The 24210-nt window shown below is 41.6% G+C and overlaps 1 protein-coding gene and 1 long non-coding RNA gene across 5 annotated transcripts in view; one reads left to right on the top strand and one right to left on the bottom strand.

Annotated features, from left to right (window-relative positions):
- Znf366 (zinc finger protein 366) overlaps positions 1–20320 on the bottom strand; it is a 67608-nt gene extending 47288 nt beyond the window's left edge. The window contains exons 1-2 of one of the 2 annotated variants that reach the window (XM_048800150.1): positions 19967–20320; positions 19164–19421 (exon numbers count right to left, since the gene is read on the bottom strand). The gene's annotated coding sequence lies outside the window, so the exon portion shown is untranslated. The remainder of the gene's footprint in view (positions 1–19163; positions 19422–19966) is intronic. The other variant, XM_015497810.2, reaches the window with a different exon arrangement.
- Positions 1–24210, top strand: part of LOC125615814 — a 75385-nt gene that overhangs the window by 22883 nt on the left and 28292 nt on the right. For 2 of the 3 annotated variants that reach the window (XR_007346408.1, XR_007346409.1), the window contains exons 2-3: positions 11292–11481; positions 15553–15731. This is a non-coding gene — a long non-coding RNA (uncharacterized LOC125615814). Of the gene's footprint in view, positions 1–11291; positions 11482–15552; positions 19167–24210 lie in introns of those variants that run through there. The other variant, XR_007346407.1, reaches the window with a different exon arrangement.

Here is a 24210-nt window from a genome sequence, read left to right as displayed (position 1 = left end):
ACAAATTGTCTCTCAACTCATCCTTACTCCATACCCTTGACTCATTCTTCCCACAGCAGCCACAGTGAGCTTGTCAACAAGCAGGGGTGACCACGCCATTCCCCTGCCTGAAGGATTCTAGGAGCTTCTCACTGACCTTAGTGCAAAATCCAAAGATGGCCTCCAGTCTCTTCCTGCTCTCATTTCCATCCTTTCCTCGCCCCTGTTCTCCAAGCTGTCTGAGTTTTCCTTCTCTCAGTTCCTCTCACACACACCCTATGCCCCTTTTCCTTCAGGACCGCGGTGCATTTCTGTCACCTGTTAACACTATTGCTCTCCTTCTGCCTCACTTTGCTGGGCCCACGTGTATGTATTCAGATGCCAACTCAAGGATCCCTTCGGCAGAACCTCCTGACCAGGAAAGAGACACCAATTCGGACACGTGTCACATCACAGAGTGGTCGTTTAATGTTTATTTGGGTGATCATTCACTTGATGTCTGACTCTGTGAATAGACGGTAGGCCACGCGAGGGCAGGGGTCTTGTTAGTTCAGGGTCACTGTTGTGCCTGATATGTAAGGGACTCTCAGTTAGCAGGAGGGAACAAAGGAAGAATAATAAGATGCCTTCCTGCTGTGGCTGTGACTCTTTTTCCTTGGTCACCCACTAAGTGGAGAGGGGATCCCCCTCACCATGATTCCTCCACAGCTCGTTAGTGTACTTCTGGACAGACCACACAGCAGCCCCTTTATATGAATTAACACATTTCATGGGCTCCATTTTCTGTGTCCACCCACAGTCCAACCACTCCATGGCCCCTACTCTGGTCAAGCCACAGCAGCTTCCTTGCAGGATTACTGCAAGAGCCTTCTCACTTCCACTCGACACAATAGTCGAGAGGCTGATTCTACTAAAATGAAAGGCAGATCATGTCATTCCCCGGCTCAAAGCTCTCCAGCAATTTTCATCTATTTCAGAAGAAAATCCAAAGTCCACACAGTGGCCTACAAGGCTCTCCTGGTGTCATTTACCTCACACTCTTTCCCTTGCTTAGTCCACTCCAACCTGGCTGGCCTCTGGTGGTTTCTTGTACTTACCAAGCATTCTCCCACCTCAGGCCCTTTGCACTTGCTGTTCTTTCTGCCTGGGCAGTTCTTCCTCCAGATGCCTACATGGTTCACTCTTTAGCTTCCCTCAAGGTTTTGTGCAATATCATTTTTTTCAGTAAGGCAACTCTAACCTTGCCCTTCGAACCTTCCCTATTCTCTCCCTTCCCTTATTTTTCTCTGTGCCTTCCTGTATCCTATACACTCATTTTACTCATTTTTCCCTCCACTAGAAAATAAGTTTCATGAGGGCAGGGTTATTTGTCTTTTGTTCCCTAATGGATCCCTACTACCTAAAACAGTGCCTGGCAAGAGGTGGTCGCTTGATCAATACCTATTGAATGAGAAATTGAGGTTCAGCCTATATGCTTGAGAAATAGGCTAACTGGTAACCAGCTGTCCGGCTTTCACAGGCAGAACCGGCCTGTGTCATCTGGGAGACCCACTTGGCTTTACCTGGCAGCTACTTGGGAAGCAGTTTGGTTCCAGAGAGCGTCTAACAGGACTCCTGCCAACATCCTCCCCACCTCTCTTTCCTCTTCCCTACCACATACAAATACACCGCACAACTCTCTCCTTTTCCAAGGACACAACTCAGGCTATTTCTGAAATTGGGATTCTGATCTAAAACAGTAGCATCAGCCAGCACAGAGTGCATCTCCATGTGTACAGGAAAAGACAAGGTACCTCTGAGCAATTTCTTGGCCTTATGTCTCTCCATTCCAGTAAATGAGGCCTTCTTTAGCTCAGGAATCTCTCTCTGAACCAAGCCGATGCCTTAATGGTGCATTCCATTTGGTGCATACCACCTGCCTTGTTTCCTTGTTCTTTTATTTTTCCATTTTCCATATATAAAACCACTGGATCCCTTCTGTCCTGAAACTGGACAACCAGCTCTATTAAATGTTGATGGCTAGTTAAGACACATATAATACTACTGGAGAATTTCCTTCCTAAATAGGCATTCTATTTAATAATTCATAATAGTTAAATTGCACTCTCTACCTTCAAAGATTTTTGCAAACTTTACACTTCATTAGGCTGAGCAGCACTTGAGTTATGCACTGGACTCGAGCAAGGTTAAACAGTTTGCCTCAAGCTATAGCTTGCTTTGTTTCCCACCAAGTACTTTGTCTTTTTTAATGTATAAGGGCAGTATAATGAATAAAAATGTAGTTCTTTAGCAACTGTGTTAATCAGTAAATTAGTTCCAAGTTATTTCCATGTGCTTTTTTTTAAGGGCACATTTGGGGTTCTCCTTGACTGTACTTGCTTTTCTTTGTCTCCTGATATCATTTCATGGTCCTCTTCTCCTTCCTCTCCTCCCCACTTCCTCCTCCTCACCTTTATCCTGCCCTAGCTCCTGGGGTACTTTAGCCACCAAGGGGAACACACCATGGATTGCCAATATGACAGCAACTCTTATCCCTCATATCAATTATATGATAAGCATATGGTTGTGGGTTTAAGTCATGTTTCTAGAGATGATAGAAACCATAGAACAAGCTGGATATCTCCTGGGCTATCCATTTTATTTAGTTTTGAATACCAACAAAATTTTTAATTCAAACAAACATGAGTATATTATGGAACAGAAAGCAAAACACCAGGACACATTAAAGTCAAATCCCACCTGGAGCAAACCTCTTCAGACCTTTCTTCTTCAGATTTTTCTCTTCTATTAAGGGTACTTGAAATAGAAAAGTCTGAGAAGAACTAACTTAACAAGCCATGTCCTCTGAGCTCCAGGGAGATGAAATACTGGGATTGATTTTCTAAGGGCTAATGGAACCAGTCTTGTCATCTTATTGTTCCTTTGAGCAAGGATTTTTTCCCCCCCTGGAGATTGTTTTTGCTGAAAGGAATAGAGGAAATGTGGGGCATCCTTTCTCCTGGATCTTGAATATCCACCAGTTAGCAGCCTTACTGAACTGAGGAGAGAATGACCCTTCTCTCCTTATTTAACAAATAAAAGTAATATGAAAGGAAATCGATGACACTCGAGAATAGGATTAGAGAAAGGAATCTGGAAGGTGTTCAGAAATAAAATTTCTGTTACTTGATAATTTCACAGTAAATGCGTTGAAGCCCTTGAAAGAGAACTGAAATGGGCAAATAAAATAATGACTGAGCCACAGTAATTTTGATGTGGCTTTAGCCAGTCCACTGCCTGGGGCACTTGCGTAACCCCTCAAGCCCTAGCAGTAGCATTCGGAGAGGCGGGTAGACACCATGTGCAGCATGCTGTGGAAAGCACCCACCGTGGGAGAGCAAAAAGCTCAGAAGACCACATGACAAAACCAGGCTTCAAAACACAGCTCCACCACTGCTCAGTGGTTTCAGTTTCCTCAGCTATAAAAAAAGAATGATAACACTTTACTCATCAAATATTCTGGTTCTCCTCCTGGGCACGTGATTGGAATGGATTTTCTTATCCCCTTTTTAAGTGGGTATGGCTGTATGACTTGCTTTAGCCAATAAAGTGTAAGCATGAGTGACATTTTATTTTGTAATTTCAAGAAATGGTCCATGATTTCATATCATATTCGTTTCCTCTACCATAGCAATCTGAAATGTTTCAGATAATAGTTGTTTGGTTAAGACGACCAGGGTCAAAGTCACATAAAGCCTCATTTGATCAATGTGATGGATATGTAATGAACTGAGAAATAAATCCTCTCTCTCTTCTCTCTCTGTGGAGATTTAGGGCCTGTTTGTTATTGAAACATAGCATAGTCTATCCTGACTAACACACTACTTCATGGATCTGGATGAAGATTAAAATGAGCTTCCTAATATGTAATATGCATGGTACATGGCAATTGCTAAATAAATGTTAGTCCTTTACTCCCTTACCAAATTCCTGTTTCCAGATCCTTCCCAAGTCACGGGCAATGCAGCTTTTCAGAGAGATGTTTTCAATTTGAGAAGAATGAAAATGAACTTTAAGACCTTTTAAAGTATTCCCTAGCATCCTTTAAGAAAGTGGGAGAGCCCCTGAGTGGGGCAGAGTTGGGAATTCCCAGGACAGGAAGAGAACCTTCTCTCCAAATTTACAAAAGGGAAAGGAGATAAGGGTCTTCTCGAGGGAATCAGTCAGAAAGTAAAACCAATGAACTCAAAAGTTTCCAGTCACAAGAATGCTCTGCGTGGCCACAGCATGCTTCTGTCACCAAGATCCAACACAGGAACCCGGCAGGGACCCAGTACTGACCTTCCTTTGCTGGGTCATCTGTCCTGGCTGGAGCTGGAGTCCTTGATCTGCTTAGTGCCTGTATGCCTGACGTCCCAGCAAGAATGACAAAGACAGACCTCCAGCTTTAGCTCTTTCCTCACTGCTCCTTACAAGGGGAAGCCAACAGGGCCACTGAGGCTGCTTTGGCCAAGTCACTTAGAGTTAATCACTTAACAACTTAATCATTTAGGCCATGGACCTAATAGCTTTTTAGAGCATTTAATCTACTTTGGAGAAAAATGTTCCCACCTAAAATGACTCTCAAAAGTCAGGCCTTTAAGGATAAATCTAATTGATCAATTCACAAGGCATTCATTAGTATTGTGGGTTTCCAAATTGTTGAAAACTTTGAAAGGAGGGAAAAAGAAATGGAATAGAGATGAGAGACAGCTAAATAAGGCTTCTACCTTTGAAGGTGGTTCCAGAAATTAGAGGCAAGAACAATGCTCCTGTAGAAGAGGAGAGGAGACATGCAGAAACATGGCAAGGTGAAAAAAGAGAACATTAGTTCAAAATATCTGTACGAAGAATCTGTGGAGGGCTGAGAACTGAGCTGGACATGGAGGGACATGGTGAAAAGAAAGTCAAAGCCCTGACCTTCTCAGGGCGGGCGAATAGTCTGGCTATTTTGTGGGGGTTAATTTTTTGTTGTTCCGGACTGTGGTGCGCAGAATGTAACATGCCTGCCCACCACCAGCCACTAGATGCCAAAAGTACCCCAAGCAATTGTGATAATCACAAAGTCCCCTGTCTATTTCCAAGTGCCGCCAGGGGAAACTGGACTGTCCCCCAGTTGAGAACTGGCCTTGAGTATAACAGCTGCTTTACATAACGGAAACTTTAAGAGAGACATAAAGGACCCCACTGGAGGTTGGAGGAACCAAAGAGCAGCCCACCCCAAGACCACTTTCCTTGCTATCTACATCTTGCCCTGACCTGTGGACTCATATTCCACAGAGGCTATTCCAGGTCTAAGGCACCGCGGAGCTCAAAAGACACTGAACACAATTGGGTAGTTCAGAGAGTGAATAAAATTATTTGAAAGAAGAGCAAGAAGCTATAAGGGGTGGGAATTGAGAAAGAATCCTCAGACATTCCATTCCTTGACTGCAAACTCGTTGGCCTAGTTAACAGAGACCTCATAGAGCTGTCCCATCATGGAAGGGCTTAGATGGCTAAAAGTTATCATTTCAGAATTCATGTTATCCAACTATCTCAGGGATGTAGCGCAATTCAAAGCTCTCTTCCTCATTTGTGGATTGCATGAGATTCTTGAAAGGAAAAGAAAGGATCATGAAAGGAAAGGAAACCAGCATTTATTAAGTACCTAGTGTGGCCAGGTGAAGTTCTAAGTATGTTCAAGTGTGTTATATCACAGAGTTTGACAGATATAGAAGGAGCATAAACTTAAAAAGTTGGGCAGCATTCAGTTTGGATTCTATCTTTTTCCAACTATTGGCAAGTTACTTAATCTCTGAGCTTCAATCTTTTCATATGCAAAAATGGAGGTTGAAAAAATAATAACCTAACTTACAGGGTTATTATGATATAAAGTAAGAAATGTAAAGTACCTGGTACCAAACCAAACAAAAACTCTTGATAAATTGTAATTATACTAGTATTTAATCTTCCTAATGACACTGGTAAGATATTCTCAGGGTTATACCGAGGAAGGAGGAAGACCAGAGACAAGATTGGGACTGAAGATATGTAGAAATAGCAAATCAAATCAATGATTCTCCTTCCACCTTTCTTGTTCTTTTACTCCAGGTCCCTTCCCCTGACTTTTTGAGGGAGGATCCTAGAAGTTTCTTTTGGACCTGGAAATGAGCCTGAGAGACCCCAGCCCTATTCTTTACTGGCCAAAATCATTGGGGTGGTAAGGGAAGGGGAATTTCCAAGTAAAACATTATGGACAGGGACAAATCAGAGAATATGCAGAGGAGTATGACCTGATGGCCAAGAGACTAAAGCCCCACCTTGTTGAGATGGCTGAAGTCACCTGGTATGTTCAGAGGGAGGCCTGATAGAGGCTTGGGGGCTTGGTGGCTTATGTTTAAATACTTCAAAGAGTTGACACTTAGATCAACTGGGTTCATTCCATGTGATCCCAGTGGGCAGAAACAGGGCCAGTGGATGGAGATGACCGGGAAATATATTCCTCACTATTCCATAGGAACTTTAATTTTTCTGGAAACTTCTGGAAGGCTCAGACTAGATCTTAACAACTTTAGTGTCTGATATGGTAGCACAGAACCTCCCCACATGGACCTCCAAGGAGCAGTAGCTGCCACTATTATTACTGCTGGTCTCAGAAAAAGCAGTCAGTTCTGAGAAGCTGATGATTTCTTCATTGGCCTATTTGCCTTAAGAAATAACTATGTCACAGTTATTTTGTTTTTTGTAGGAAATAGATTTCGATATTATTATTAATAGAAAATGTTATAATTCATTATGAGACAACTACTGCACATATGCATTATTCAAAATTGTAATAGATAATCCAAAATAAAATTTAATGTAAAACAAAAAACAAATAAACAAACAAAAAAGAATTATGTCAGTCTGTGCTAAAACTCAGGGCATCCCACCTTTCAAAGTCTAGCAATAGATTCTTTTCTCTTACATGCAAAACCTCAAGTCTCATGGCATTCCATTAATATGTACCATTTTTATTTTTATTGGATCCATTTAAAAACAAATTTAATTAGTCATTTAAGAAGTCTCACTTGCAAACACCAAAAGACCAAAAATAACTGTTTCTATTAGACTAGAAGGCTGTTGATATAACAAATCTAAATGTCCACGGGATGAGCTGGAAGTGAAATTTTAAACTGGCTTAAATTTTAAGTTGCTATGAAAGGTCATTCTAACTTCCTTTGACCCTCTGATAACTGTGGTCCTCAGCATTTTGGTTTGTGGCAAGAGAGCATTGCTTCTCTCCTTCAGGGGCTAATGGGCTTGTTTCCTCTTACGGTTGGTAATGAGGAATGAAGCCTGGACCTCACGTTGGCTCTAAGGCCAAATCTTCCTGCTGGTCCCTAAATGCATGTTTTAATGCATCTAACACGCACAGGTGATAGACTTGGAAAGTCTGCTGGGCCAAAGACCCAGAAATATCATTATTCCTCTAACTTGCAATCACCTAGGCAAATACCCCCAACATTGTATCTGCATAAAACCCACTGTCCTAACTGCCTGTGACCAAGGATATGCAAATGAATTGCATTGCTAGATGGCCCTTTATTCCTCCTTCACATGTTCTCTTACCAATTCAATCCCAAAATGTTTATTGAGCATCGTCTATGCATCAAAAACAGTGGCAAGAACAGCATGATTTGCCGAGTATTTTCTATGCAACAAGAATGTGTTGGAGACATCGAATTGTGTGACTGTCACAGCACCCTGGGAGATAGGTGCTATTCTTTGCCACATTTTGTCAATGAGGAAACAAGAACACAAACAGGTTAAGCAAACTGCTCAAGGTCATATACATAATAAAGGAAGAAACCAGGAGTTTTTTTACAGACAGTTATCAGATGAAGGAAGAAATTAACAACAATGATAAATATTTCCATACACTTCACATACTTTATCATATCCCCTTAAAATTTGTTAGTGAAATCCAACTTTTGTCCCAGAAGTGTATCCCAAACTTCTCAGCACAAAATTTTGAAAAATAAACTCATTTTGCAAATCCCTAATAAGTTAGAAAAAATACCAAAAAAAATCAAAGCTATTTTGAATTTAGTAACATCTTTAATTTCTAGTTAATTAACCATCCACAACATAACCAAATTTGAAAAACAGAGGTACATATCCCTCTAAAATATTATTTGCTCAGTTTTCCAATAGGAGGTGTTGACATTTTCATACAAACTCTTTGTGGTAACTCCATATTCCCCCAAAGATCCAAGCAGCTGTGTGACTTCTGCTGGTGTGCCCTTTCTGAACCTCTGTTTTCTCATCTCTAAAGTGAACATAATAAGGGCTGTTGTTTTCAGATTACAGGATTTAAAAATCAGAAGTATCCTTAGTGGTCAACTGATCCCTTCATTTTTCAGGTGAGAAAACAGGCTCAGGTATTTGCCCATGGTCATAGCACTGGTATATTTGAAAATCAATCTCTCTCTCTCTCTCTCTCTCTCTCTCTCTCTCTCTCTCTCTCATTGGGAACACAAAAAGGATAGGTAGTTAAGTTTTCCCCTTATACCCATGTCTTCCATCCATCTCATCCCCCCATCTAAAGAAAGACTCTATTGGCAAACCTATTGTATCCTTCCAGAGATGTTCTATACATAGCAAATAGACTTTTGGAAAATGATAGCATTTCATACAATGGAAGCATCTTATTTTTTTCAATACTGAACTATACAGGTTGGTGATTGCTCCATTCTCAGAACATATAGAGCTGCCTTATTCTTCACACCCCCATGTTATGAATTAATTTACATAATACAGAATTCAAGTACTTTAAAATATGCAGTATGATGAGTTCTAGAAAAATTTATACAGTTGTTCAACCATCACTCAAATCTAATTTTGGAATATCTTTTTTTTAAGTATTCAAACTTTTGCTTCTTTTTAATTTGTCTTATTATTAGCAAATTTAAATAATTATTTAAATAGTCTATAAACCAATCTTTACCAAATAAATATATGGAATATATTTCCTCCTAATTTGTGGCTTGTCTTCCCATTTTTAAAATGTTAACTTTACTTGAGGGGAAAAAGATTTTAAGTTTGATGAAGTCTACTTTATCAATTTCTTCATTTGTTACTTGTGCATTTCATGTTTTAACTAAGAGCTATTTGCCTAATCTCCTATGTTTCCTTTTAGAAATTTGATAGTTTTATCTAATTCTTCTATGTAGGCCCATGATCTACTTCAAGTTCATATGTGTGTATAGTGTGAGATAAGAGTCAGTTTCCTTTTTTTTTCATATAGACTTGAGTTGTTCTAGTATCATTCATTGAAAAGACTATCCATATCTCTTTGCATTACCTTCATCTTTGTCAAATCAATCATATATCTTGGAATCCATTTATATTCTCTTTCCTCCTTTTTAAGGATTGACTAATATTCCATTGTACAAATGTACTGTACTTAATTTAGCCCTTCTATTACTCAGAAAATTGTGCTAATATCTCTTTTTTCTGTTTTAAATAATGCTATGGCAAATATATTGCAGCGTGGGTATGTCTTTTCACATCTCCTAAGTGTATTTGTAGGATAAATTCTACTCAGTTTTTCATTTTGATAGACATTTACAAATTGGCCTCTGTAGAAGTTTTCCTAAATTTCAATTACACCAGAAATATCTGAGAGTACTCTCCAGAATCCCAGAAGCATGTGTGCTCAGAAAGGGTTTTTTTTAACTTTTCTTTTCTTTCTTTCTTTTTTTTTTTTTTTTTTTTTTTTTTGGTATCAGGGCTCTTAACCACTGAGCCACATCCCCAGCCCTTTTTTATATTTTATTTAGAAACAGGGTCTTGCAGAATTGCCTGGGGCCTCACTAAGTTGCTGAGGCTGGCTTTGAACATGCTATCCTCCTGCCTCAGACTTCTGAGCTGCTGGGATTACAGGCTGTGCCACTGTGCCTGGCAAAAGGTTTCATCTTTGCTAGTCAAGCAGGTAAAATTTGGCAATCTCAGAGTTTTAGTTTGCATTTTATTATTATAAATGAGGATGAGTATCTTCTATTTTTCACGTTTAAAAGCCAGCTGTGTTCCATTTTGTGTGAAATCTGTGTTTCGGGTCACTTTCCTGTGTTTCTGTTTACATTAGGCTTTTTGTGATGCACTTTCAAAAATGTTTTCCCTACTTTTTTGTCTTGATCTTATTCACTGAGTTAGACCTGAAGGAGTTTTTGTTTTAATGTATGATAAATGCTAAGACTTTCAAGTAAAACTAGCAAAGACCTTCCCTACTCTGAGATTCAAAGAGCAAATCTCTCAGTTTTTCTAGTATTTTTATGCCGTCATTTTTAAAAAGAATTTTTAGTGCAATTTGGGATCACAGTAAGTTTGCATTTCTAACATTTTAAGGCTTTGACCTATGTGGAATTTATTTTAGGAAATAAAGTAGCAATATGTTTGTTTTTTTCCTAAATAGCTGCTTAGTTGTCCCAACATCATTAATTACACAATTTGACTTCCCCTCTGATATCCAATGCTATTTTTATCATACACTAAATTCCCATCTGCATTTGGGTTCGCTGATTGACCATCTATTCATGTGTCAGTGAGCACACTTCAACCTTTATTCTCTGACTCCAGGTTTAGCTCTTTCTCTTGCATTGCTTACATTCTCAAAATGACACATAGGAAGTGGAAGAAGAACTTTATGAATTACTTGCAATAGTACTTAAGACTTTTCTTATCTTCTTCCTGATGCCACTAGCTAACAAAAACCAAACTCTTTGTAACATCATTTTCAAAAATATACAAAGACAGTAAATGTATTTGGAAGTAAAGGGAACTGAAGATCAGATGCTACATTCTTGCTCCAAATGAACAATTTAGGGCTCATTCCTTGGCTCTTAATGTTCCATAAGATTCAACAATTTGAGGTAAACTCTGTGTTTATATGTATGTGTGTAAAGCATTTGAGGCATGTACATAAGAGATAGCTCTTTATTAAGCAAAACACCACCCCCCATGAGAAACCTATATTGGTTCAAGAGCAAATATATTTGGCACTTTATGTCCAAAACTGGGATGGGATTTACTCATCATTAAATGACCTTCCCAACTGCATGTATTAAAGATGTGATGTCAAAATTCCTCTCCTAGGACACTCAGAAGGGGCACCAAGGAGCCAGTGTAAGTCAGGTTAAATAGTAGGATATGTCTGAGTAGATGGAGGGGTAAAGACACACAGAAATGGGATTGCCTTCTTCAAAATGATTGACTGTACCTTCTTTCCCTAAAACTAGGCTCTCTGCTTCTTCTCCAACATCCCTGTTCAGATCCAGGTTGCAGCCAGGAGACAAGTCCCTGGAGACCTGGACCCCACCAGAGATGAGGGATTATGCTGTGACATCGGTGGTGTGCCTGGAGAGCTGTTGGAGGAGAATCCCATGTTCCTGCTGCATTGCTGGGTGTCATAAAGATGGCGCACAGAGCAGTCTCTCTGTGCCCAGCTCCCTGCAGAGCTAGGTAAGAGATGAGATTCTGGATAGACCTGTTAGTAACCTCTTTGCACTTGTGTGTGTTCCTCATCCTACGAAGTCAGTTTCTAACATCTCAGGACCTCATCCTGATGGATTAAGTATAGTGCTCCTTAGTGCAAAGTGCTCTGTGTCTACATTTCTTAGGATAATGCTGGAGGACCTCTTCTTGTGCTTGTTGTGTGAACTGAGGAAGTTCTGTGGGAGCTGGGGGTGAGGGGAAGGAGGCTCCACTCTGCTATAGGGAGGAAACTGTCTGAAGGAGAAGACGGGCCAGTGAGAGACAGCACAGTGGGCCCTGGAGTGGCAGCTGTGCCACAGAGCAGCCTTGAAACCCTGAAGTCTCTCTGCACTTCCCGTGGAAGGAGGCCAGAGGGTCTCAGTTAAGGGGGAGAAGTCACCATCTCCATCCAGGCAGAGGCCCTGTTTCTTCCCGGCTGCAGCACCAGAAGCTATTCCGGTCCTCTCCCTTGCTCCCTTCCTGCCCTGTTTCCTCTCCCCACCCCTCCAACAATAGTCCCCTCTTGATTTCTGTTCCAAAAGAGAACGGTGAGTCCCCAGAGCAAAGGAAACTCTAAGGATTCTTTCCGCAGAGTTTTCTAAGTGGGAAGAGTGAGGTGAGCATACTGGCATCTCCTCCTTGGCTGGGATGCTGGAGGACAGGGTCCCTCTCCCCTCCCACAACCCAAGGAGCACGGCAGGATTTCTTGCCCCCATTCTGGAACATTCAAGGACGAAGCTGGCCGGGTACCCATTCTTCCTGGAAAACTACAATGCGCTCTCTCCCACACTCTCTAATTATGTTTTTATGTGTGCTTTTTTTTTTTTTTCAAGCTGCTGAAAAAAGCTAAACTCTTTTTAGGGTAATTCTCCCAAATACACATCACTGCCCTCCCTGGAGATTTCCCTACCCTGAGCCAGTGCCTTGGGTAATGGGCAGAGCCTTGGTTCCCATCCAGACTCCTTCAATCTAGGGAAGGGCCTAGGAATCCTCCCCAGGTGACTTTGATGACCCATGCTCTGAATAGGCTTGAAAATCAAAACTCTGACCTTACCCGAGAGTGGGACCTTTTGGAAAGGAGTTAACTTGCTGGGTGATACCACAATCAGCATGCTCAATGCTGCTTGGAAGGGAAAGGAAAAGAGCCCTCGTTCAGTAATGCCACTATCTAACAGAGAGTTCTGCCATCTTGGTCATGGTCAATACTAAGAAGTGGCTTTGTAACTCTGGAAGAAGGATACACATTCCGAGATCAATGTGCATTCAACAGATCAAAACCCTCAAGTCAGTGCTAGTCACACTTGACCGTGCAACTGAGTCGTTGGGAGGTCTTGTTAAAATGCAGTTTCTGATTCAGCAGGTCTGGGGGTAGAGCCTACAGATCTGCCTTTCTAACAGACTTCTAGATGCTGGTCCCTGGACGACATTTGAAGGGTACTGCCCGAGGGGATATTTAACTTTTAAACAATGATGAGCTACTGTTAACCTTTCCTCCTTCATGCAAAATCTGAAAAGCGCAACATTGATTTAGTGAAGCAAATCACTTCCTCTAGATTATTTGTCTAAAAAAAAAAAGATGTTTTTGCCTTTCTCTAAGATGAGAAGAATAAAGCACCTACTTCTTAGAATGGGAGGGTTCAGTGAAATGATGCATCTTTGGAGGCCCCAAACCTGGTAATGACTCCTCCCCAAGGGGTCTTCGGTGCTAGAGCTGCTGTTAGTTATATTAATTAGTACTTGGTATCAGTGGCCACAGAGAATGAGGTCAAAATGGGGTCACATGTATCAGGGAGATGGGAGAAAGGGACAGAATTGACTTTGTGTCTCCTGTACTCAACACTAAAGAGATCGGCTTCATCAATGTAAATAGAGAAAGCTTTTTCAGTTACTACTATAAATTGCAGAACCCTTGGACCCCAATGGTCTTAAATGTAGCAGTATCATCCAAAATTGTTAGCATCATCCCAATTTGTTATTAAACCTTTCTATTTACCACTTTAAATTTGCCAAATAAATGTAAAACTGCCTCAATCCAGTATTTTGGCAATCTTCATTGCCTTTAATTACATAAAAGAAAATAGTATTGTCCTCAACGAGGATATCACATTTCTGTCCCCAAATTCACCCCGTGGTGTTTTGCAAACTCACCCCTAGTGACATCCCTTTAACTTGGATTTACAGCTTTGCCCACAGTAAACCAGAGTGCTGCGCATTCTCAAGGCTGAATGCTGGCTCACAGCTCTTTCAGTCAAGGAAAGACAAATGATCATTTTCTCTGTCTGACCAAAAACAATTTGCTAACCAGTCATCTGCCTAGAAAACACATGGAAATAAAATGCAACTAACAGTCTTTCAGTGTACCTATCTGATAAATGTTTATCTCCCATGAATGGGGGTGGTGAGGGTCCTTGCCAGGATGAGTTTATTTTTAATAGACTCATAGCAGCTGCATGCACAAAATAATAGAACAAACCCATAAGATTTCAGTCAATTCAGGTTAGGCATACATCTGTCAAGCTGGAAGTTTGGCATTGTCCAGACCCCAAAAACACTTAACAAACTTTTTTTTTTTACGCTGCTTAATTTTGTATGATATAAAGATAGCACATGTCACTCAACAGTCCATTTAATTCATTCATTCATCTATTCAACAGATATTTATTGTGCATCTATTATATGCTATGAGCTATTCTGGGCCCTGCACATACAGCAGTGGACAGAACAAAGTTCCTGTCTTTGTGGTGCTTACTTTCTACTTATACGCCCACCTGATGAGGAGATAGTTTTATTCTTTTATCTAAATACCATTGTTTTATGTCAATGGATTTGGTATTTGAATAGGAAGAAGAGTCATTTCTGAGGGTACATGTCAGTGTTAGTGGTCTCCATGAGCCTGTCAGATGGAGACTGTGTTCACTGCTACTCTGTTTCATTAACCATCCAGACATATGAGGGAAAAAATTAAGTAAGATCAGGAAAATCAGAACAACTTTTTTGATAAGCTACATATTTTTCTTATAATTAAAGCCAATTTAACATGACTATTGAGTGCTGATTTTTCAAAACCACTATCAATTCTTTGGCCTTTCCACATCACTATTAACTTAGGGAGAAGGATATAACTTCTAAGACAGGCTGAACACAGCACACATGATAAGATGTTTAAAAAGCAAAACCTTACAAGATCAAATCTACTAGTGTTCTAAGAAAGAAAATAGAAAATATTTAATATCTGTGTTTTTCTTGATAAAGAAAAATATATGTCACTATATGTAAGATGCAAATAATAGGGAAATACATAAATTAAAAATTCTGTTTATACAGAATTATAATATTCATAGTTCCAAATAACTGATTTTTTCATGGTCTATACAGTTGCCCCTTGGTGTGGATGAGGGATGAGCTCCAGGATTCCTACAGATACCCAAATCCATGGATTAGTATTTGCATATAACCTACACACACACACTCCCAGATACTTAAAATCACCTATAGATAATTTGTGATACCTAATACAATGTAACTGTTTTGTAAATAGTTGTTAAACTATATTGTTTAGGGAATAATGGCAATGAAAAAAAAAAAGCCTGTATGTATTCAGTAGAAAGGCATTTTCCCCCAGTCTGTGGTTGATTAAATCCCTGGGGCCAAGGGTATAGAGAAATAGAGAATTGATTATACACACTTATTGTACATTGATCAGTATCATCAGATTGCTTAACTGGCTGGGACATTTCTGATTCCATAATACTAAAAGCTTCTAGAATAACATTACCTTCAAATAATGCTACCTTCAAAACTAACTTCTAAAGAGAACATTTAGTGCGTAACATACATTTCATTTAAAAGCATGGCTCTCAAAACATCAATATAGAGTTAGCATCGGTGCCATCCTGAAGAAGGCAGAGCTAGAGACCACCCTCAGGATATCAGCAGCAGAATCTGGTAGATCTTGCGGGGCAGTGAGCATGGCAGGAGGAGTGTAAACAAGGCCCAGGTGAATTCTGCTACACACTCACACACAGGTCACTGATTGAGTCCCTCTCCAACATTGCACAGAGAAGAAAATGAGAGTCCAAGGAAATGAAGAAACCTGGCAAGTCACCATACAGTGAGAGGCAGAGGTGGGCTGAGAACAAGAGTGATAATCTGCTCTTTGATCTACTGCATCCTGCCGCATTAGAAGTGCCTTTTGTACAGTAGTGCAGAAGAAATCAGCTTCAATTTGTTCCCCTAAGGTGAGTGTTCAGACAAGTCCCTCTTGTATCTGAGCCTTTTATTCTAACACAAGAAACTCAAAGTTCTGGGCTGATGGTGGTAGATGTTCAGTCATTTTTGCTGTTGTGTGTTTTGCTTTTGAAAAGGGAAAGGAAATTTAAGACCTAAAAAGAGTATCATTATTATTTGATGAAATAACATGCATGTAGGTTTTGAAGTTCAGAGTGAGAAAAAAATTGTTGTTGGATCCAACACGCCCCCCTACACACACACACATACACACACACACACATGTGACAGGGTGTCCTCTTGACTGGTGTGAAGGTAAGTAGGTTGCTGCTGGAATGTTTGAGGACAGGGAACTCCGAGTGTACTCAGCCCTGGGTTGGGGGAGAATGTGTCACTTCCAGGGCTTTTCTCTCTAGCTGAGTCATGGCACAGCCACCATGAAGTCCAAAATAAGTGTCTGCAGCCCTCTGCAGCCAGGGAAAAGGTCACCATCAACACAGAGCTTGGGAGCTTGGGGAAGTGGGTAAGAGGAGACTGCCGTGTCATGTCTACTGCACATTCCTCTAAGTTGAAAACTTGGGTCCCAGAGCAAACGTTCCCTGCTCTGAGCTCCATCAGCTACAGCTGACCTACAGTGAGGCCAAAGCGGGTGCTTCTGCCAGAATCAGAGTTGAATATCAGCGCATTAAACCCCACCTTCTTTTATAAGAATTTGGAATCCAGAATGTGTCAATGTGTGCCCAACTGAATAGCTAGAGGGAAAAAGCTTTGTTCTGAAAGATGCTTGGCACAGCATTGAACAAGAATAATAATCCAGATTACAGAAGATTGAATTCTATTCCTTCTATTTGTAAAAATACAGGACTCTTCAATGTTAACAAATGGCTCTTGAAAAATCACAGCTAATATTGGTTGACTCTTAGTACTTCCCAAGCATTGTTAACTGCTTTATATTAATAATCATATTTAATCATCAGAACAACTCAGTTATGTTAATGCAGTTTTATGTTTGGGGATACTGAGACTTAGGGTAAGGACCCCACCTAAGGCTCATGATCAGTAAGTCACCAAGTTGGAATTCAACCCCAAATTTGCATACAACAGAAACCAAAGTGCTTTTGATGTTCTGTTGGCTCTGATTTAAGTACCAGCACCCAGAGCTGCAGGACATATATGCTCACATGATTTAAACTATATATTGGGGCTGGGGGTATAGATAAGTGGTAGAGTGTGTGCTGAGCATGCACTAGGCCCTGGGTTCAGTGCCCAGTACCTTGAGAAAAAAAAAGTATAACAAATGATAACTAGCTATGTGGACACTTTTGGCAAAAATTAATTAACAAAATCTTGTGTGAGTCAAATTCTGCATCATTCCAAGCTGGAATTCCCCTAATGATGCCACAAGAGAGCTTCTGATGACCCCAGAGAACAGTCATTCTGGAAGTTTCCAGAAATGCCAATTCACTCCTTGGAGTTGAATAAGGTAGTTTGAGAGGTAGCGGCAGAGCCTAAACTAGTCAGTGGCTACTATCTTCAGGTAGCCAAACTTTCCACCATCACCCCTCCACACCCCGTATCTAATAAACATTCTCATGGCAATGACATTACGATGTTCACTGAAATATTGAATATGTATTTTTTCTCTTAAAGAAAATTGCATGTTCCTTGCTTGTTAGGCTCGAGTCACGGGCCAAGACGGATCTTGCCATAATGAGTTCTTGGTAACATAATCCTTTCCCACCTTTGCCTTCCTTGTCTTTGGTCAGAGTGACTGCTTTTATTTATGTTGCATCCAACCCTTTTACTCCATAAGTAAAACCAGAGAGTGTCCTGTGCAGTTGTTTTAATTGGGTCCAACATTAAACATTATCAAGGAGAAATGAAACTGAAAGAAGCAAGTCAAGATAGCAGCCCTGAGTTTTCTTCTGGGATCACAGTGGCTGATAAATGATGCAAAAAGCCCAAGATGACCAGCCCCAGCTACTTTTTTGACCTGAAGACCTATGAGACAGGGTGTTGGGGTAGGTAGCAAAGAGCTGGAAACCACCAGCGACTGCCATTAGAATCGCTTTGCATCCTCAAGCAGGCAAACACTAATCACACCTCTTTTATTAATGGTGATTCTAAGGAAATTTCTTTGAAAATAGAAGAAAAAGGAGGTCTTACTAATGGAACCAAACCTACATAACAGACCAGGTCCATCGTATTTTCTCATTAAGATGATGGCTCAGTTTCACATAAAGATTAATTACTTAATTGTGAGGAAAGTATAATCTTGCCAAATTAATTTTAAAATGAGAGTCCAGCTATTTTTATTATACTCTTCAGATCCCAGGAAATTTCTGCCAGTACATTTCATAGAAATTAATATTGTAAAATTTATGTATGGCTGTTGTCCCTCGCCCATTTAGCGCCTCTCTGAATTAAATTATTGATATCAGTAAACACACACAGTCTTTTGGAATGACCTTGCTGACCTATTTTTGACAGCATGATCTCGGCTCCCTCATGGCTTGCCATAATGAGTTCTTGGTAACATTATCCTTTCTGACGAATTTAATGGAAGCAAGTGAGTCTTTAGAAACTGGTCGTGTGCATAAGCTCCATTAGCTTTCTGTGTTCTATCTGGTGCTTGGAAAACCAGGCACCGAAGAATGTTTTTCAATCGCATCTATGGCTTAGCTTTTCACTCCTACTGACACAGCGATTAATCTTAATCATCCCATTCTAGTCGCACGCTGTTTTCCAAAACTAAAGCTACATGCCCCAAAATCTTTGCCTCCTTTTGTGTGGCAGATGACATCTTCCATCAACAGTGAATAATAATAAATTTACATTCAACCCACATGTGGCACCTGAACACCTAAGCCTCCCTCCAACTGCTGTTCCAAAGTGACATTCCCTTCTTATATTTCCCTTCTACTTCAGTGATGCAGAATAACAGTCACAAATTAACAGTCCCCCTTTTTTTGGGAGGGGAGAGGGTGTCGGGTGCTGAATGAAAGAAAAGTACAAGAGAAGGGCAACTCAATCCAGACAATATGTAATAAAAACCCAGAGCGAACCACAGTTCTTAACAGACTCCCTGAGAAGGTTCCCAGGCACAGCACTGAGGAGGAGTGAATTCTCCAGTAGGACACATCACACACTCCAGTGGCTCTTGGTTAACCTTACCACATTATCTGTGCCAAAATTCAGATTTCACACACTGTCCTCCTTAACCCCAATGCAATTCTATTTCCAGTTCTGCCAGCCTCAGATCCGCAAAGCATCAGTATTCTATTAAAAAAAAAAGTATAAGCTCAAATTCTGGGTCATCTAGCAGTCGCACCCTGTGATTAAGGACTACACCCAGGAAGGTATTTTCTGTGGAAGATGCCCAGGCCCGTCTCCATCCCAGGGACTTTGAAATGGAAGCAGAAAGGATTGTGTGGGTAACTTACCAGCTTCTGAGGTCAGAATGGCTGCAGCAGCCCCACCGCTTTACCTGGTCCCTGGCTCTCTCTGTCTCTCTCCCTCTCTCTCTCCCTCTTTCTCTTGTGTACAGATTGCAGGGAACTTAAAGAACTCGCAGGGACAGTGTTTCAAATGACTTAAGAAGAACAGGAACAATACTTCGTTCTCTTTTTCTCAGATGAGTACCTTCGGGAAGAAGGAAGGAAGGGAGGGGAGAGGGAGGAAGTCAACAACCCTTTGCTTTCCTGAAAAAAAATAAGGAAACAGAAGATAGACATCTCATTTTCTCTTAAACAAAATGTTGGAAGGGGCAAAAAAAAAAAAAAATCTTTGAAAGAAGGAATTCCTCAAATATGCTTTCTGCCCTGGGAGCTTTAAAGAGACGAAAACGCCTTAGTGGCCTGTCCTGTCCGAATAAATGGTGTTCCAGAAAGGCAGGCTCTCCTGAGCTTGCAGCCTCTCATATCTGGTTTGCAGAACTGACACAGCCAAAAGGGAACAAATCCTGTCATGTCGACTCTGAGCAGGGGGGACGCCTGGTCCATTGTGCTAACGGAGACAAACCTGCAGCCTGGGAGACAGGACCTCGTGGCCAGTCGGCCAGGACTTTTGGCTTTTCCTAGGCCCTTGGAAACACCAGCATTGCTGCAATTCCTCGGCTAACGCTAGATCCTTAGAGTTCTCTCAGGATCGAATAGCAGATTTATGCACTGGTCACTGAGCTTTATGCAATGGATCAAATCCAGCTTCCATCTTGCTGATGGACGAAAAAGGAAAAGAAGTCACTTACCACAGTGCTGCGGACATAGTTATCTCGGAGCTGCTGTTTATATTGTCCTCTCCTTTACATTCCTAAGGCTTCTTGGATGTAATCACCTCTGGAAAACTGGAGGGCTATTTCTAATTTGTTTTCAAAACATTGCAAAGCAGTGTAGACCTTATATAAATTAGCCACCGTTTTTGAAAAAGGATGGAGAAGCTGATTAGAAGGAGTAGAGGAAATGGAGGGAACATCCTTTAGCAAGGAAGGGACCTGTGAGTTCAGGGGACAGGCATCCTGTGCGGGGAGCACTTAGGATTAAGCTTGGTTTAAATTGCTCCAATTTGTATAGTGTGGACTTCATTCATCTGTTATGACCATCGTCACCACAAACAGGAACCAGCATGGACCTTTGTGGTAGCACAAGAAAAACCAGCCTTGAGCTGCTTCCTCATTTACTCAATTGTGAAAAAATGGGGTGGAGAGTTACACCTGATTGCAGAGGACACTTACATGAGCTGGGGGAGAGGACGATTCTGATTCAGTGTCCATGTGAGACTCTTATTGGGTACCAGGGTCTGTAAGATTATATATTCCAAGTTTCTCTCTCTCTCTCTCTCTCTCTGTCATCTACATGGACCTATTAATCAGTCTATCTGAAGATGTGTGCACATTTCAAAGAGAACATGATATTGTTACTTGACAACCTGTCAGCTCCAGAGCAGAGTGTGATTCTTTGCATTCACCATGCACTGACACCGACTAGACGCATAGATTCCTGGCATGGGTGACCCCTGCCCCACACACCGTGGACAGATGAGAAGAAGAGCCAATAGCACAATGGCCTCAGCCTCTGCACTTTTCCCAGAGTCACACACAGCAGTGGTAAAACCCCAAATGGTCAGTTCGTTGGCCTCCTGGGTCCAGCTCTAGGGCTCTTGCCCTCTGCTGGCCTTCCTCTGCATCCTGCCTTTGTAAGGATGGGAAGGAAAATGAAAATGAAAATCTAAGAAAGCAAGGGAAGAGCATGAGAGAACAGAGCAGGGCAGGAGTCGGAGCTGGGGCTTTCAGTGGTGGGGCAAATCTCTGAGTGTCTTGAGGCTAAAGAGTCCAACTCACCCTAGGAAGTGGGTCCATGGGAGTGTGGTGAGTGAGGAGCAATAGGGAGGGGGTGGGCATCAGCCAGCAGAGGAAGGAGGGGACCAGAGGGTCAAAGAAGCTCAGGCTACAGAGTCCTTGCAGAAATGAAGCCACCTCTAATCACCTGAAGAGCCAATCACCATATACAGCCTTTTCCATGTTATTTCTCTTTGTAGCCTCAGGGCCAGGCCAGGGCTGAGCCCCAGGAGTCCAGTCAGAATCCAAAGGATTTCCCTTTTAAGTCTGCAGAATGTGGGGACGGTCACGTTGAGGCCCTGTTGTTGTCTCCAAGCCAGCTGACCCGCCCAGAGTCCCCTGGACGGGGCATGTCCATTCAGTCTGTGTGGCTTTGATTTCACTCAGCAGCACCCAGCAGAGATCTGGCGACACCCACGGGGCTGGCCAGGGGATCCTCATCCCTGCCTGGTGCCAGGCTCTCCAACCCGTGAGAACCACAGAAAGGTTTCTCCTTCCTTCTCTGGGCTGCCAGGCATATGAAAAGTTGCCCCCTGAGGCTTGTCACGCCGTCCACTGGTCCTCAGACCTTCCCATTCGGTTTGGAGGGAGAGATTTTGAATCAGGCTGCCCAAGTTCCAGCCAGCTCCTGGCTGCTCTGGATCCCTGGGTCCCACTGAGAGTGAGGGGCATGGACGCCTGTCCTGCAGCCGACAGAGGCTACAATGTGCAGGGTGGATGTGGCCTTGCCTAGGACCCATCTGTAAGCCCCAAATTGCATGACATACTACAGAGATCATTCGAGTGGAGAGAGAGGGCTTCATGCCCATGGGACTGGATCAGGACACCATGAGAAAAACCAAAGTGAGGCCAAGCAGTGACCCGAACACTCAGAACCAACACCACAGAAATACGAGCTCTGCTCAAATTGGCTTCCCACCTCTAAAGCGCCCAAATTTGTACATCTCCAGTTGTGATGATCCCGAACTCTAGGGCCATCCGTTCAACCCAGGACAAACTTGATCCAGATTGTATAGATGGGGGGAAAATGAAGGGAACGTTGAAATGTAATGTATTTTCAGAAAAGTGCCAAAAAATAAATACGCACATGAGTCAGTTAGGCTCCCAAAATGGAGAGATGTGACTGGTCAGGATTCAATAAAGAATCAGGACCAAAGACCCTGGTGCTCATCGTGCCACTTCGTCTCCTCAGGGGACACTTCCTAACTTCTAACACCTGATGCAGATGAGCATTACCTGGTTCTGAAGTTGCATGAGAAATGGAATGGGTTTGTGGTTTTCAGTTTTGGGTTTCTTTGCCTCGACGTAGCATCAGCAGGATTCATCCCTGTTCTTAAGGGTGGTCATGCTGCCTTCACTCCTGTGCTGGATAGGGTTTCATTCTGTGAATGTGCCACAAGTTTTACATCTGCTCTACTGAAAAGAGACCTCCGGGTTGTTTTTAGCATGGGGTATCAAACCAGTGCCAGGAATATTCCTGTCCCTGACAGATGTCTTCCTAAAAGTCTACTATGGGACTCTTCTTTTGACAGGAAGAGGGTCCCCTCTAGTGACTCACAACCTTTTTATTTGATTCTCTTTGGTATCCACTTCCTCTCACATGGGATACATGGCATCCATTTTTTAATTCAAATGAATTTGGTTTGAGAACATGGAGATACCTTGGAGACACTGGCAGTGATCCTGGGGAGCTTTGAACCATCAGGAGCCACTGTTCTTGCTTCCTGCTGCAACCTGGAGATGCTAGTTCCTGCTGCTCCAAGTCACACTACAGGGGCTCCATCTCCCCTCGAGATTCTGTGGAGAGCATCTCCTCCCCACCCTGGGCTTCCCACGGACGTGCAAAGTTCCATTATATTCACGTTCAGGAGGGATGGCCAAGTCCCCAGCCTGAAACTGCTTTGAAACTTCCTTTGTTTCTTTGATTTATTGTCTTCATCTTGCCAAGCCCCTATGTCTTCCAAGTTCCAACTCTCAAAAATGTGAGAACATTCATTCTGTCTTCCTTTTTAGTTTTTTTTTTTCAGTCTAAAAAACCGATCTAAAGGATTCATTTAAACACATTATTGAAAAAAAATCTATTTTATGCAGCCAGTTTTCTCATTTGACAAGTGGGGATAATAAAATACCTATTTTGTATATTATTAGTAGTAAATAAGAATAGTGAACATCGTTCACAGCCCACGTGTCAGGCATGTTCTAAATACTTCTCCTGACATGATCTACCCAAGATTTTCACAACCCTGTGAAGTAGCTGCTGTTATCATCTGCCGACCCATCTACCCTTTTATAGGTGAGGAAACCAAGTCATGAAGGTGTTATGCTGCTTCTCCAACACAGCATAATAAGTTAGATTTCAAACCCAGGGAATTCTGGCTCACAGTCCTAATTTTTAACCACAGAGCAAACTTGCTTTGCCTTCTGGCCAAACAATGCCGATCACAGAGTAAAAACCCAATGCGTGGAAATCCCAAAGCAGAAGTCAATTACATGTCCTGGAAAGAAAATGAAGTGCACATACACATAAAATAATTGGTTTTAAACTTTAAAAATTACAAAATTAAAATGTTTTCCCCAGGATGTGGTGGCACGTGCCTGTAATCTCAGCGGCTTGGGAGGATAAGGCAAGAGGGTTGAAAGTTCAAAGCCAGCCTCAGTAACTTAGTGAGGCCCTAAGCCACTTAGTGAGTTGTCTCAAAATAAACAAACAAATAAATAAGTACTGGGGGTGTGGCTCAATGGTTAAGTGGCCTGGGTTCAATCCCCCCATACAAAAAATATTAAGTAATATGTGTATATTACTTAATATTTGTATGTAATATTATATCTATATGTATGTTGGTTTTTATCATCCAAGGTGTTAATGATTTATTTAATAGATTATTAAAATACTTCATAAAATTATTTCCCTCATTTTGTTCTTTTTCATGTCCTATTCAAATTGCATGCATATTCTATAAAATAATAGCAAACATCCCCCCGCCAAAAAAATAAAACCAATCCAATTCATGCTCCCTAAAATTGAAGAACACTTTGTTCTATGATGAAAAAGGCAAAAATATATGGCACCGAGTTTTCTTAGGCAATCATTTGGTGAGCACATCATAAGGACCAGGAGACCCCAGGCTATGGGTGGCTAATGTGCTTCTGAAGTTTTG

This window comes from Marmota marmota, unplaced genomic scaffold (assembly GCF_001458135.2).
Source record: "Marmota marmota marmota unplaced genomic scaffold, marMar, whole genome shotgun sequence".
NCBI lineage: Eukaryota > Metazoa > Chordata > Mammalia > Rodentia > Sciuridae > Marmota > Marmota marmota.
This window is presented reverse-complemented; position numbering and strand designations above follow the sequence as displayed.